The sequence below is a fragment of the Gadus chalcogrammus genome, chromosome 12, assembly GCF_026213295.1.
Source record: "Gadus chalcogrammus isolate NIFS_2021 chromosome 12, NIFS_Gcha_1.0, whole genome shotgun sequence".
NCBI classification, from domain to species: domain Eukaryota; kingdom Metazoa; phylum Chordata; class Actinopteri; order Gadiformes; family Gadidae; genus Gadus; species Gadus chalcogrammus.
This window is the reverse complement of record NC_079423.1, coordinates 6,742,183-6,756,272: the sequence shown is the minus strand read 5'-3', so window position 1 is coordinate 6,756,272 and position 14,090 is coordinate 6,742,183. Positions and strand designations below refer to the sequence as shown.

The 14,090-nt window shown below is 45.2% G+C and overlaps 8 non-coding genes and 7 pseudogenes across 8 annotated transcripts; all 15 read left to right on the top strand.

The window, feature by feature from the left end:
- Positions 1-602: 602 nt before the first annotated feature.
- LOC130395464 (5S ribosomal RNA) lies at positions 603-719 on the top strand. Its single transcript, XR_008898518.1, has one exon. It is a non-coding gene; the product is annotated as a 5S ribosomal RNA (ribosomal RNA).
- Positions 720-1,247: 528 nt separating this feature from the next.
- LOC130396281 (5S ribosomal RNA) lies at positions 1,248-1,364 on the top strand (annotated as a pseudogene).
- Positions 1,365-1,895: 531 nt separating this feature from the next.
- Positions 1,896-2,009, top strand: LOC130396062 (5S ribosomal RNA; annotated as a pseudogene).
- A 521-nt stretch (positions 2,010-2,530) lies between these two features.
- LOC130394867 (5S ribosomal RNA) lies at positions 2,531-2,648 on the top strand. Its single transcript, XR_008897984.1, has one exon. It is a non-coding gene; the product is annotated as a 5S ribosomal RNA (ribosomal RNA).
- A 527-nt stretch (positions 2,649-3,175) lies between these two features.
- Positions 3,176-3,293, top strand: LOC130396202 (5S ribosomal RNA; annotated as a pseudogene).
- Positions 3,294-3,816: 523 nt separating this feature from the next.
- Positions 3,817-3,934, top strand: LOC130396023 (5S ribosomal RNA; annotated as a pseudogene).
- A 527-nt stretch (positions 3,935-4,461) lies between these two features.
- Positions 4,462-4,580, top strand: LOC130400083 (5S ribosomal RNA). The gene has a single exon (XR_008902566.1). It is a non-coding gene; the product is annotated as a 5S ribosomal RNA (ribosomal RNA).
- Positions 4,581-5,109: 529 nt separating this feature from the next.
- LOC130396286 (5S ribosomal RNA) lies at positions 5,110-5,231 on the top strand (annotated as a pseudogene).
- Positions 5,232-6,415: 1,184 nt separating this feature from the next.
- On the top strand, positions 6,416-6,534 carry LOC130401017 (5S ribosomal RNA). The gene has a single exon (XR_008903480.1). It is a non-coding gene; the product is annotated as a 5S ribosomal RNA (ribosomal RNA).
- Positions 6,535-7,056: 522 nt separating this feature from the next.
- LOC130396049 (5S ribosomal RNA) lies at positions 7,057-7,173 on the top strand (annotated as a pseudogene).
- Positions 7,174-7,701: 528 nt separating this feature from the next.
- Positions 7,702-7,820, top strand: LOC130396232 (5S ribosomal RNA; annotated as a pseudogene).
- Positions 7,821-8,350: 530 nt separating this feature from the next.
- Positions 8,351-8,469, top strand: LOC130394817 (5S ribosomal RNA). Its single transcript, XR_008897938.1, has one exon. It is a non-coding gene; the product is annotated as a 5S ribosomal RNA (ribosomal RNA).
- A 523-nt stretch (positions 8,470-8,992) lies between these two features.
- Positions 8,993-9,113, top strand: LOC130395143 (5S ribosomal RNA). Its single transcript, XR_008898232.1, has one exon. It is a non-coding gene; the product is annotated as a 5S ribosomal RNA (ribosomal RNA).
- Positions 9,114-12,855: 3,742 nt separating this feature from the next.
- LOC130395281 (5S ribosomal RNA) lies at positions 12,856-12,976 on the top strand. The gene has a single exon (XR_008898355.1). It is a non-coding gene; the product is annotated as a 5S ribosomal RNA (ribosomal RNA).
- Positions 12,977-13,496: 520 nt separating this feature from the next.
- On the top strand, positions 13,497-13,617 carry LOC130395268 (5S ribosomal RNA). The gene has a single exon (XR_008898344.1). It is a non-coding gene; the product is annotated as a 5S ribosomal RNA (ribosomal RNA).
- The last annotated feature ends 473 nt before the right edge of the window (positions 13,618-14,090 follow it).

Below are 14,090 nucleotides of genomic sequence, written 5' to 3'. Positions count from 1 at the left end.
ATCTCGGAGCTAAGCAGGGTCGGGCCTGGTTAGTACTTGGAGGGAGACCGCCTGGGAATACCAGGTGCTGTAAGATTTTCTTTTTCAACTCGAGCTCATTGCCTCCGTGGCCTACCGTGGCGTACCGTGACCTGATGTTACTGCCAACCGCTTTGGAGGATTTAAGCAACATACAAAACTGACAACGTCTCTCAAAACTATTTTTGTGAAACATGAGGACAGTATAGTGATACTGCCAGCAGGGAGCACCAGAGAGCTGAAACGACACAGTTGTACATTTCTTAAACTTTCATCAACACAAACACGCACGCTCACTTCAGATCATGGGAGGACGTCAAAAAATCACCACCCATTCTTGACACTTTAACCGTTAACCTTGGTTCAAACATTTAACATCAACACGACACGCAGTGTATTTCAGATAATTAATGAATTCAGATGTCACAATGATCGTTTACATGGATAAGGAGTCCTACTGAATCAATTACTGCCGTTTATATCTAACTAATGATTGTTTTTGTAAAAGTGTAACGTCGAGCCTCAGCAGCTTTCTCACTCCTTATGTGCTACTGTATAAAACCTGGTTTTTGCGCCTGACAATTGCTTACGGCCATACCACCCTGAACACGCCCGATCTCGTCTGATCTCGGAAGCTAAGCAGGGTCGGGCCTGGTTAGTACTGGATGGGAGACGCCTGGGAATACCAGGTGCTGTAAGCTTTTCTTTTTCAACTCGAGCTCATTGCCTCCGTGGCCTACCGTGCTACCGTGACCTGATGTTTACTGCCAACCGCTTTGGAGGATTTAAGCAACATACAAAAACTGACAACGTCTCTCAAAACTATTTTTGTGAAACATGAGGACAGTATAGTGATACTGCCAGCAGGGAGCACCAGAGAGCTGAAACGACAGTTGTACATTTCTTAAACTTTCACCAACACAAACACGCACGCTCACTTCAGATCATGGGAGGACGTCAAAAAATCACCACCCATTCTCTGACACTTAACCGTTTAACCTTGGTTCAAAACATTTAACATCACACCAGACCAGCAGTGTATTTCAATAATAAATGAATCAGATGTCACAAGATGCGTGTTTCATGGATAAAGGGAGTCTACTGAAGCATTACTGCCGTTTATATCTAACTAATGATTGTTATGGGTAAGAGTGTAACGTCTAGCCTCAGCACGTTCTCACTCCTTATGTGCTCTGGATAAAAACTGGTTTTTGCGCCTGACTAATTGCTTAAACGGCCATACCACCCTGAACGCGCGATCTCGTCCTGATCTCGGAAGCTAAGCAGGGTCGGCTTTGTTAGTACTTGGATGGAGACCGCCTGGGAATACCAGGGGGCTGTAAGATTTTTCTTTTTTTTCACTCTAGCTCATTAGCTCTGTGGCCTACCGTGGCGTCCCGTTACCTGATGTTTACTGCCAACCGCTTTGGAGATTTAAGCAACATACAAACACTGCAAACGTCTCTCCTCAAAACTATTTTTGTGAAACAGAGGACGTATAGTGATACTGCCAGCAGGGAGCACCAGAGAGCTGAACCGACAGTTGTACATTTCTTAAACTTTCACCAACACAAACACGCACGCTCACTTCAGATCATGGGAGGACGTCAAAAAAATCACCACCCATTCTCTGACACTTTAACCGTTAACCTTGGTTCAAACATTTAACATCACACGCACACGCAGTGTATTTCAGATAATTAATGAATTCAGATGTCACAATGATCGTTTACATGGATAAGGAGTCCTACTGAATCATTTACTGCCGTTTATATCTAACTAATGATTGTTTTTGTAAAGTGTAACGTCGAGCCTCAGCAGCTTTCTCACTCCTTATGTGCTACTGTATAAAACCTGGTTTTGCGCCTGCACTAATTGCTTACGGCCATACCACCCTGAACACGCCGATCTCGTCTGAGGAAGCTAAGCAGGGTCGGGCCTGGTTAGTACTTGGATGGGAGACCGCCTGGGAATACCAGGTGCTGTAAGCTTTTTCTTTTTCAACTCGAGCTCATTGCCTCCGTGGCCTACCGCTACCGTGACCTGATGTTTACTGCCAACCGCTTTGGAGGATTTAAGCAACATACAAAAACTGACAACGTCTCTCAAAACTATTTTTGTGAAACATGAGGACAGTATAGTGATACTGCCAGCAGGGAGCACCAGAAGCTGAACGACAGTTGTACATTTCTTAAACTTTCACCAACACAAACACGCACGCTCACTTCAGATCATGGGAGGACGTCAAAAAATCACCACCCATTCTCTGACACTTTAACGGTTAACCTTGGTTCAAACATTTAACATCGCACACGCACAGTGTATTTCAGATAATTAATGAATTCAGATGTCACAATGATCGTTTACATGGATAAGGAGTCCTACTGAATCAATTACTGCCGTTTATATCTAACTAATGATTGTTTTTGTAAAAGTGTAACGCCGAGCCTCAGCAGCTTTCTCACTCCTTATGTGCTACTGTATAAAACCTGGTTTTGCGCCTGCACTAATTGCTTACGGCCATACCACCCTGAACACGCCCGATCTCGTCTGATCTTGGAAGCTAAGCAGGGTCGGGCCTGGTTAGTACTTGGATGGGAGACCGCTGGGAATACCAGGTGCTGTAAGCTTTTTCTTTTTCAACTCGAGCTCATTGCCTCCGTGGCCTACCGTGGCGTACCGTGACCTGATGTTTACTGCCAACCGCTTTGGAGGATTTAAGCAACATACAAAAACTGACAACGTCTCTCAAAACTATTTTTGTGAAACATGAGGACAGTATAGTGATACTGCCAGCAGGGAGCACCAGAGAGCTGAACCGACAGTTGTACATTTCTTAAACTTTCACCAACACAAACACGCACGCTCACTTCAGATCATGGGAGGACGTCAAAAAATCACCACCCATCCTCTGACACTTTAACCGTTAACCTTGGTTCAAACATTTATACTCACACCGCCCACGCGTGTATTTCAGATAATTAATGAATTCAGATGTCACACAATGATGTTTACATGGATAAGGAGTCCTACTGAATCAATTACTGCCGTTATATCTAACTAATGATTGTTTTTTGTAAAGTGTAACCGTCGAGCCTCAGCAGCTTCTCACTCCTTATGTGCTACTGTATAAAACTGGTTTGCGCCTGCACTAATTGCTACGGCCATACCACCCTGAACACGCCCGATCTCGTCCTGATATCGGAAGCTAAGCAGGGTCGGGCTGGTTAGTACTTGGATGGGAGACCGCCTGGGAATACCAGGTCCTGAAAGCTTTTTCTTTTCAACTCGAGCTCATTGACTCCGTGGTCTACCGTGGCGTACCGTGACCTATGTTTACTGCCAACCGCTTTGGAGGATTTAAGCAACATACAAAAACTGACAAACGTCTCTCAAAACTATTTTTGTGAAACATGAGGACAGTATAGTGATACTGCCAGCAGGGAGCACCAGAGAGCTGAACCGACAGTTGTACATTTCTTAAACTTTCACCACCACAAACACGCACGCTCACTTCAGATCATGGGAGGACGTCAAAAATCACCACCCAATCTCTGACACTTTAACCGTTAACCTTGGTTCAAACATTTAACATCACACGCACACGCAGTGTATTTCAGATAATTAATGAATTCAGATGTCACAATGATCGTTTATCATGGATAAGGCGTCCACTGAATCAATTACTGCCGTTTATATCTCACTAATGATGTTTTGTAAAGTGTAACGTCGAGCCTCAGCAGCTTTCTCACTCCTTATGTGCTACTGTATAAAACCTGGTTTTGCGCCTACACTAATGCTTACGGCCATACCACCCTGAACACGCACGATCACGTCTGATTCTGTAAGCTAAGCAGGGTCGGGCCTGGTTAGTACTTGGATGGGAGACCGCCTGGGATACCAGGTGCTGTAAGCTTTTTCTATTTCAACTCGAGCTCATTGACTCCGTGGCCTACCGTGGTACCGTGACCTGATGTTTACTGCCAACCGCTTTTGGAGGATTTAAGCAACATACAAAACTGACAACGTCTCTCAAAACTATTTTTGTGAAACATGAGAACAGTATAGTGATACTGCCAGCAGGGAGCACCAGAGAGCTGAACCGACAGTTGTACATTTCTAAACTTTCACCAACACAAACCACGCACGCTCACCTTCAGATACATGGGAGGACGTCAAAAAATCACCACCCATTCTCTGACACTTTAACGTTAACTTGGTTCAAACATTTAACATCACACGCACACGCAGTGTATTTCAGATAATTAATGAATTCAGATGTCACAATGATCGTTTACATGGATAAGGAGTCCTACTGAATCAATTACTGCCGTTTATATCTAACTAATGATTGTTTTTGTAAAAGTGTAACGTCGAGCCTCAGCAGCTTTCTCACTCCTTATGTGCTACTGTTTAAAACCTGGTTTTGCGCCTGCACTAATTGATTACGGCCATACCACCCTGAACACGCCCGATCTCGTCTGATCTCGGAAGCTAAGCAGGGTCGGGCCTGGTTAGTACTTGGATGGGAGACCGCCTGGGAATACCAGGTGCTGTAAGCTTTTTCTTTTTCAACTCGAGCTCATGGACTCCGTGGCCTACCGTGGCGTACCGTGACCTGATGTTTACTGCCAACCGCTTTGGAGGATTTAAGCAACATACAAAAACTGACAACGTCTCTCAAAACTATTTTTGTGAAACATGAGGACAGTATAGTGATACTGCCAGCAGGGAGCACCAGAGAGCTGAAACGACAGTTGTACATTTCTTAAACTTTCACCAACACAAACACGCACGCTCACTTCAGATCATGGGAGGACGTCAAAAATCACCACCCATTCTCTGACACTTTAACCGTTAACCTTGGTTCAACCATTTAACATCACACGCACACGCAGTGTATTTCAGATAATTAATGAATTCAGATGTCACAATGATCGTTTACATGGATAAGGAGTCTACTGAATCAATTACTGCGTTTATATCTAACTAATGATTGTTTTGTAAAAGTGTAACGTCGAGCCTCAGCAGCTTTCTCACTCCTTATGTGCTACTGGATAAAACGCTGGGTTTGCGCCTGTCACTAAGTTGCATTACGGCCATACCACCCTGAACACGCCCGATCTCGTCTGTCTCGGAAGCTAAGCAGGGTCGGGCTACTCGGTTAGTACTTGGATGGGAGGACCTCCTCAGAAGCCCAGGTGCTGTAAGTAGTGAGGAGAAAAATGACATGAATGACATGGATGATGATGATGAGGGGGATGATGCTGATGATAAAGAGGACATTAAAGTTAGTGACGGAGATGAGGCAGACGATGAAGATAAAGGAATTGAGGAGGTTGACGGAGAACCCACTAACCTTAACGCTGGGTGGGCAGATACAATGGCCAAGATTCTGCAGAAGAAAAACCCCAGCGAGCAAAACCAACGATACTGGTGAAGAGCAAGGAGTTGGACATGATGAAGGTGAAGGAGAAACAAGAAGAAAAAGAGAAGCGAGAAAGAGGAGAAAGAGGAGAGGAAAGAGAAAGAAGAGAAGAGAGAGGAAGAAAAGAAAGGAGAGAGAGAAAAAAAGGAATAGAGAGAAGAAGAAAGATAAAGAGAGAAAGAGAATAAAGAAACGAGAGAGAAAAACGACAAAGACAAAAAAAAAAAAAGAGAAGAGGAAAAGAGAGAAAGAGGAGAAAGAGAGAAGAAAAAAGAAAACAAGAGAAGAAAAGAAGGAGAAAGAGAAGAAAGGGAAAGAGGGAGGAGAGAAGAAAGGAAAAAAAAAAAAAAAGCACGCCCGATCTCGTCTGATCTTGGAAGCTAAGCAGGGTCGGGCCTGGTTAGTACTTGGATGGGAGACCGCCTGGGAATACCAGGTGCTGTAAGCTTTTTCTTTTTCAACTCGAGCTCATTGCCTCCGTGGCCTACCGTGGCGTACCGTGACCTGATGTTTACTGCCAACCGCTTTGGAGGATTTAAGCAACATACAAAAACTGACAACGTCTCTCAAAACTATTTTTGTGAAACATGAGGACAGTATAGTGATACTGCCAGCAGGGAGCACCAGAGAGCTGAACCGACAGTTGTACATTTCTTAAACTTTCACCAACACAAACACGCACGCTCACTTCAGATCATGGGAGGACGTCAAAAAATCACCACCCATTCTCTGACACTTTAACCGTTAACCTTGGTTCAAACATTTAACATCACACGCACGCGCAGTGTATTTCAGATAATTAATGAATTCAGATGTCACAATGATCGTTTACATGGATAAGGAGTCCTACTGAATCAATTACTGCCGTTTATATCTAACTAATGATTGTTTTTGTAAAAGTGTAACGTCGAGCCTCAGCAGCTTTCTCACTCCTACTGTATAAAAACTGGTTTTGCGCCTGAACTAATTGCTTACGGCCATACCATACTGAACACGCCCGATCTCGTCTGATCTCGGAAGCTAAGCAGGGTCGGGCCTGGTTAGTACTTGGATGGGAGACCGCCTGGGAATACCAGGTGCTGTAAGCTTTTCTTTTTCAACTCGAGCTCATTGCCTCCGTGGACCTACCGTGGTCCTACGTGACCTGATGTTTACTGCCAACACGCTTGGAGGATTTAAGCCAACATACAAAACTGACAAGTCTCTCAAAAGTAATTTTTGTGAAAACATGAGGACATTATAGTGATACGCCCAGCAGGGGAGCACCAGAGAGCTGAACGACAGTGACATTTCTTAAACTTTCACCAACACAAACACGCACGCTCACTTCAGATCATGGGAGGACGTCAAAAATCACCACCCATTCTATGACACTTTAACCGTTAACCTTGGTTCAAACATTTAACATCAAACGCACACGCAGTGTATTTCAGATAATTAATGAATTCAGATGTCACAATCTAATTTACATGGATAAGGAGTCCTACTGAATCAATTACTGCCGTTTATATCTAACTAATGATTTTGTAAAAGTGTAACGTCGAGCCTCAGCAGCTTTCTCACTCCTTATGTGCTACTGTATAAAACCTGGTTTTGCGCCTGCACTATTTGCTAACGGCCATACCACCTGAACACGCCGATCTCGTCTGATCTTGGAAGCTAAGCAGGGTCGGGCCTGGTTAGTACTTGGATGGGAGACCGCCTGGGAATACCAGGTGCTGTAAGCTTTTTCTTTTTCAACTCGAGCTCATTGCCTCCGTGGCCTACCGTGGCGTACCGTGACCTGATGTTTACTGCCAACCGCTTTGGAGGATTTAAGCAACATACAAAAACTGACAACGTCTCTCAAAACTATTTTTGTGAAACATGAGGACAGTATAGTGATACTGCCAGCAGGGAGCACCAGAGAGCTGAACCGACAGTTGTACATTTCTTAAACTTTCACCAACAAAACACGCACGCTCACTTCAGATCATGGGAGGACGTCAAAAAATCACCACCCATTCTCTGACACTTTAACCGTTAACCTTGGTTCAAACATTTAACATCACACGCACACGCAGTGTATTTCAGATAATTAATGAATTCAGATGTCACAATGATCGTTTACATGGATAAGGAGTCCTACTTGAATCAATTACTGCGTTTATATCTAACTAATGATTGTTTTTGTAAAAGTGTACGTCGAGCCCTCAGCCGCTTTCTCACTCTTATGTTGCTACTGTATAAAACCTGGTTTGCGCCTGCACCTATATGCTTTCGGCCATACCACCTGAACACGCCCGATCTCGTCTCTGAACTCGGAGCTAAGCAGGGGTCGGGCCTGGTTAGTATTGGATGGGAGACCGCCTGGGAATACCAGGTGCTGTAAGCTTTTTCTTTTTCAACTCGAGCTATTGGACTCCGTTGGCTACCGTGGGTACCGTGACTGATGTTTACCTGCCAACCGCTTTGAGGATTTAAGGCAACATACAAAACACTGACAACGTCTCTCAACACTATTTTTGTGAAACATGAGGACAGTATAGTGATTACTGCCAGCAGGGCGCCCCAGAGAGCTGAACGACAGTTGTACATTCTTCCACTTTCCCACCCCCACAAACCCGCACTCTCCCTTCCGCTCATTGGAGGACTTCCAAAAATCACCACCCATTCTATGACACTTTAACCGTTAACCTTGGTTCAAACATTTAACATCAAACGCACACGCAGTGTATTTCAGATAATTAATGAATTCAGATGTCACAATGATAATTTACATGGATAAGGAGTCCTACTGAATCAATTACTGCCGTTTATATCTAACTAATGATTGTTTTTGTAAAAGTGTAACGTCGAGCCTCAGCAGCTTTCTCACTCCTTATGTGCTACTGTATAAAACCTGGTTTTGCGCCTGCACTATTTGCTCACGGCCATACCACCCTGAACATGCCAGATCTCGTCTGATCTCGGAAGCTAAGCAGGGTCGGGCCTGGTTAGTACTTGGATGGGAGACCGCCTGGGAATACCAGGTGCTGTAAGCTTTTCTTTTTCAACTCGAGCTCATTGACTCCGTGGCGTACCGTGACCTGATGTTTACTGCCAACCGCTTGGGAGGATTTAAGCAACATACAAAACTGACAACGGTCTCTCAAAACTATTTTTGTGAAACATGAGGGACAGTATAGTGATACTGCCAGCAGGGAGCACCAGAGAGCTGAAACCGACAGTTGTACATTTCTTAAACTTTCACCAACACAAACACTCACGCTCACTTTCAGATCATGGGAGGACGTCAAAAAATCACCACCCATTCTCTGACTACTGTAACCGTTAACCTTGGTTCAAACATTTAACATCACACGCACACGCAGTGTATTTCAGATAATTAATGAATTCAGATGTCACAATGATCGTTTACATGGATAAGGAGTCCTACTGAATCAATTACTGCCGTTTATATCTAACTAATGATTGTTTTTGTAAAAGTGTAACGTCCGAGCCTCAGCAGCTTTCTCACTCCTTATGTGCTACTGTATAAAACCTGGTTTTGCGCCAGCACTAATTGCTTACGGCCATACCACCCTGAACACGCCCGATCTCGTCTGATCTCGGAAGCTAAGCAGGGTCGGGCCTGGTTAGTACTTGGATGGGAGATCCGCCTTGGGAATACCAGGTGCTGTAAGCTATTCTTTTTCAACTCGAGCTCATGATCCCAGTGGCCTACCCGTGGCGTACCGGACCTGATGTTTACTGCCAACCGCTTGGAGGATTTAAGCAACATACAAAAACTGACAACGTCTCTCAAAACTATTTTTGTGAAACATGAGGACAGTATAGTGATACTGCCAGCAGGGAGCACCAGAGAGCTGAACCGACAGTTGTACATTTCTTAAACTTTCACCAACACAAACACGCACGCTCACTTCAGATCATGGGAGGACGTCAAAAAATCACCACCCATTCTCTGACACTTTAACCGTTAACCTTGGTTCAAACATTTAACATCACACGCACACGCAGTGTATTTCAGATAATTAATGAATTCAGATGTCACAATGATAATTTACATGGATAAGGAGTCCTACTGAATCAATTACTGCCGTTTATATCTAACTAATGATTGTTTTTGTAAAAGTGTAACGTCGAGCCTCAGCAGCTTTCTCACTCCTTATGTGCTACTGTATAAAACCTGGTTTTGCGCCTGCACTAATTGCTTACGGCCATACCACCCTGACGCCCCCTACAGTGTCGGAGTACGTAGTGTTTTTTTGGACAGCCGCATGGTAAATTGTTTGTTCTGGTGGAGAGAATTTTGGAGTGTTGCTATCTGGTCTAACAACCCAGTTATTTTGTGTTTTTTTTCGTCCCCCGCAGTCATAGACTGTTGGGGGATCGCCCTGAGTTATTATATATATACTTTTCCAGTCGTTTTTGTTTGTTTGCAACGGTGGAGGCGAGAATGATCCGGGGCCTAGCTTCGGCGAAGCCACCGGGCGAAATGAGTGCCGGCGGGCAGCGAGCTGGAGGGACGGTGAATGGAGCAGGACTTGAGGTGGAGGAGGACGGAAAAGCTGGCGGGTTGCGAGGAGGAAGGAGTGTTGCGGAGGAGTCGGGAGGAGAAAAAGGAGAGAAGAGAGCGGGGGAGATGGGAACGGCAAGGCGGCTGGAGGCGGGCAAGAGCAGGTGGCTGGTGGAGAAACAGTGGACGGGATTAAGAAGGTAGAGCGCATGTATGAGAGGAGGCTCACGGTTTGCGTGGAGCAGTGCGGGGACGTTATACCCATAGGAGAATTAATGAAGGCTATGGCGGTCGTGTGCGGAGAAATCAGGGCCTGTAGGGTGCTGGCCCTCGGGAAGCTGGAGGTGACGGTGTGCGGAGAGAGGGGGAAGGACCGTCTGCTCGATGGGTTTAAAATACACAACACTAGGATTATTGCCAGAGAACTATGTAATGACGAGCTGGTGGTTTCCTTTCTTACCCTGCCAGCATACATTTCTGATGCGGAAATCCTGGATAAACTAAGTGGGTGGGGAGTCCGGGCGCTTTCGTCCATCAAGAGGAGGATGTGGCCGGGCACCAATATTGCCGATGGTACAAGGATTGTACGGGTCAAATTTAATGAGCTCGTGCAATCCTTGCCATATTCCACTAAATTCAATACCGCAACGGGTGTTGAATACTTTAGAGTAATCCACGACCGCCAGATGAAGGTTTGCAGGAGCTGTATGCAGCCGGGCCACATCCTGCGTGAGTGCCCGGATTTTACCTGCCATAATTGTGGATGCCAGGGCCACTACGCTCGGGAGTGTGCCACTGGGGTGGCAAAGTGTCTGACATGCCGGAGGAGAGAGAGAGACTGTATATGCCCGGTGGAGAAGGAGGCGGAGGAGGACGGCGGCGAGCTGGATGGTGACGAACCGGGGGCGCCGGATGACGGTGGTGGTGAGGACGAGGAGGAGGGCATGGGCGCGAGCATGGACCGGGACGGTGTCTCTGGGGGGGAGGAATTCCCCACGTTGCTGGAGGAGGAGCTCACCTCGGGCCAGCCTGCGGACCTGAGGGGAGAGCGGAGCGAGGGCCTGCCGCGGCGGCAGGGAGACAGGAGCGTGAGAGGCAGAGGTGAAAGACGGGAAGGGGTAAGAATGTTTGGGGATGGGACGGGGAAAACTGTACTTAATATGACTTGGGGCAATGATGAGGTGGGTGAGAGTGGGGATTTTGTTGATAATACTGTGAGGGAGGGGAGCTCGGGGAGTGATATGGACATGGAGGAGCTAAGGGAGGCGAAAAAAAGGCTGTCCGCAAAGCAAAAAACGGAGGGGAGTGGGAAGAAGAATAAGAATTGTTAATTTTTTTGATGAAGGTTATTGTGCTAGCTGGCTCTTTTTCGTTGGTTTTTCCTTATTTTTTTTTTATTATTTATGGCTTTGGTTATTTTTTCCCTGAATGCGAACGTTATGAGAACTGAATATAAAAGAAATGCCATATTGGAAAGAGTTGCGAGCTAGTGGAAGGTCCTGGGGAAAAATCAAGGGTGCTGCTGGGAGGGTGCAGTGGTGGGAGTACGGCTGGGTGGAACGGGGTGTGGTGGAATTGTCTAGTACCTTGGGAGTGAGTAGAAATTAAGAGAAATTGGAAAATGATCAATATGTACTTTGGATTCGCAAGGAGGGCGATTTTTAACAGACGCGATTTTGCGCTGTATGAAAGGAGGAAGTTGGATGCATGGAGGCTGTTGTGAATGAATGGAAAAGACACTTACGAATGCTGTATGTTTGTGGACGAGGCTTTGTTTGGTGAGTATGTTTGTAGAGAGCGCGGGAGTATGTGGTGTGAATGAGAATGGAATTGTACTGGATGACTGAGCAGGGCACCGTTTGGGGTTGATTTGGGTGGTTTAAAGGGGGTGGCTTATTTTTGGAGGTGGGAGAGGTGGGGGGTTTTTGTGGGATTTTGGTTTTGTGTGGTTTTTTTTCGAATGAGGGGTGGTTTAATTTTGTGGGTAAATGGTCGAGGTTAAAAGAATTCTGTGTTTGGCTAGTTCGGTTTGTGCTTTGGGATTGAGGGGCGGTTTAATTTCGAGGGTAAGTGTATTCGGGAAAAGATACTGCTTTTTGCTGTGTTGTTCTTATTTTAATTTAAAAGAGAAAGTGTGCTTAGTTAATTGTTTGTGCGGTTTCTGAGGGTGGTTTAATTGTGGGACTGTTTTTTTCATTTACTTTTATTTGATATACGTATAAATGAATGTGTAATTGTATAAATTGAATATATTTTTTGATAATAAAAAAGATAAAAAAAAAAAAACACGCCCGATCTCGTCTGATCTTGGAAGCTAAGCAGGGTCGGGCATGGTTAGTACTTGGATGGGAGACCGCCTGGGAATACCAGGTGCTGTAGCTTTTTCTTTTTCAACTCGAGCTCATTGCCTCCGTGGCCTACCGTGGCGTACCGTGACCTGATGTTTACTGCCAACCGCTTTGGAGGATTTAAGCAACATACAAAAACTGACAACGTCTCTCAAAACTATTTTTGTGAAACATGAGGACAGTATAGTGATACTGCCAGCAGGGAGCACCAGAGAGCTGAACCGACAGTTGTACATTTCTTAAACTTTCACCAACACAAACACGCACGCTCACTTCAATCATGGGAGGACGTCAAAAAATCACCACCCATTCTCTGACACTTTAACCGTTAACCTTGGTTCAAACATTTAACATCACACGCACACGCAGTGTATTTCAGATAATTAATGAATTCAGATGTCACAATGATCGTTTACATGGATAAGGAGTCCTACTGAATCAATTACTGCCGTTTATATCTAACTAATGATTGTTTTTGTAAGAGTGTAACGTCGAGCCTCAGCAGCTTTCTCACTCCTTATGTGCTACTGTATAAAACCTGGTTTGCGCCTGCACTAATTGCTTACGGCCATACCACCCTGAACACGCCCGATCTCGTCTGATCTCGGAAGCTTAAGCAGGGTCGGGCCTGGTTTAGTACTTGGATGGGAGACCGCCTGGGAATACCAGGTGCTGTAAGCTTTTTCTTTTTTCAACTCGAGCTCATTGACTCCGTGGCGTCCCGTGACCTGATGTTTACTGCCAACCGCTTTGGAGGATTTAAGCAACATACAAAAACTGACAACGTCTCTCAAAACTAGTTTTTGTGAACATGAGGACAGTATAGTGATACTGCCAGCAGGGAGCACCAGAGAGCTGAACCGACAGTTGTACATTTCTTAAACTTTCACCAACACAAACACGCACGCTCACTTCAGATCAGGGAGGACGTCAAAAAATCACCACCCCATTCCTCTGACACTTTAACCGTTAACCTTGGTTCAAACATTTAACATCACACGCACACGCATTGTATTTCAGATAATTAATGAATTCAGATGTCACAATGATCGTTTACATGGATAAGGAGTCCTACTGAATCAATTACTGCCGTTTATATCTAACTAATGATTGTTTTTGTAAAAGTGTAACGTCGAGCCTCAGCAGCTTTCTCACTCCTTATGTGCTACTGTATAAACCTGGTTTTGCGCCTGCACTAATTGCTTACGGCCATACCACCCTGAACACGGCCCGATCTCGTCTGATCTCGGAAGCTAAGCAGGGGTCGGGCCTGGTTAGTACTTGGATGGGAGACCGCCTGGGAATACCAGGTGCTGTAAGCATTTTTCTTTTTCAACTCGAGCTCATTGACTCCGTGGCGTCCCGTGACCTGATGTTTACTGCCAACCGCTTTGGAGGATTTAAGCAACATACAAAAACTGACAACGTCTCTCAAAACTATTTTTGTGAAACATGAGGACAGTATAGTGATACTGCCAGCAGGGAGCACCAGAGAGCTGAACCGACAGTTGTACATTTCTTAAACTTTCACACCAACACAAACACGCACGCTCACTTCAGATCATGGGAGGACGTCAAAAAATCACCACCCATTCTCTGACACTTTAACCGTTAACCTTGGTTCAAACATTTAACATCACACGCACACGCAGTGTATTTCAGATAATTAATGAATTCAGATGTCACAATGATCGTTTACATGGATAAGGAGTCCTACTGAATCAATTACTGCCGTTTATATCTAACTAATGATTGTTTTTGTAAGAGTGTAACGTCGAGCCTCAGCAGCTTTCTC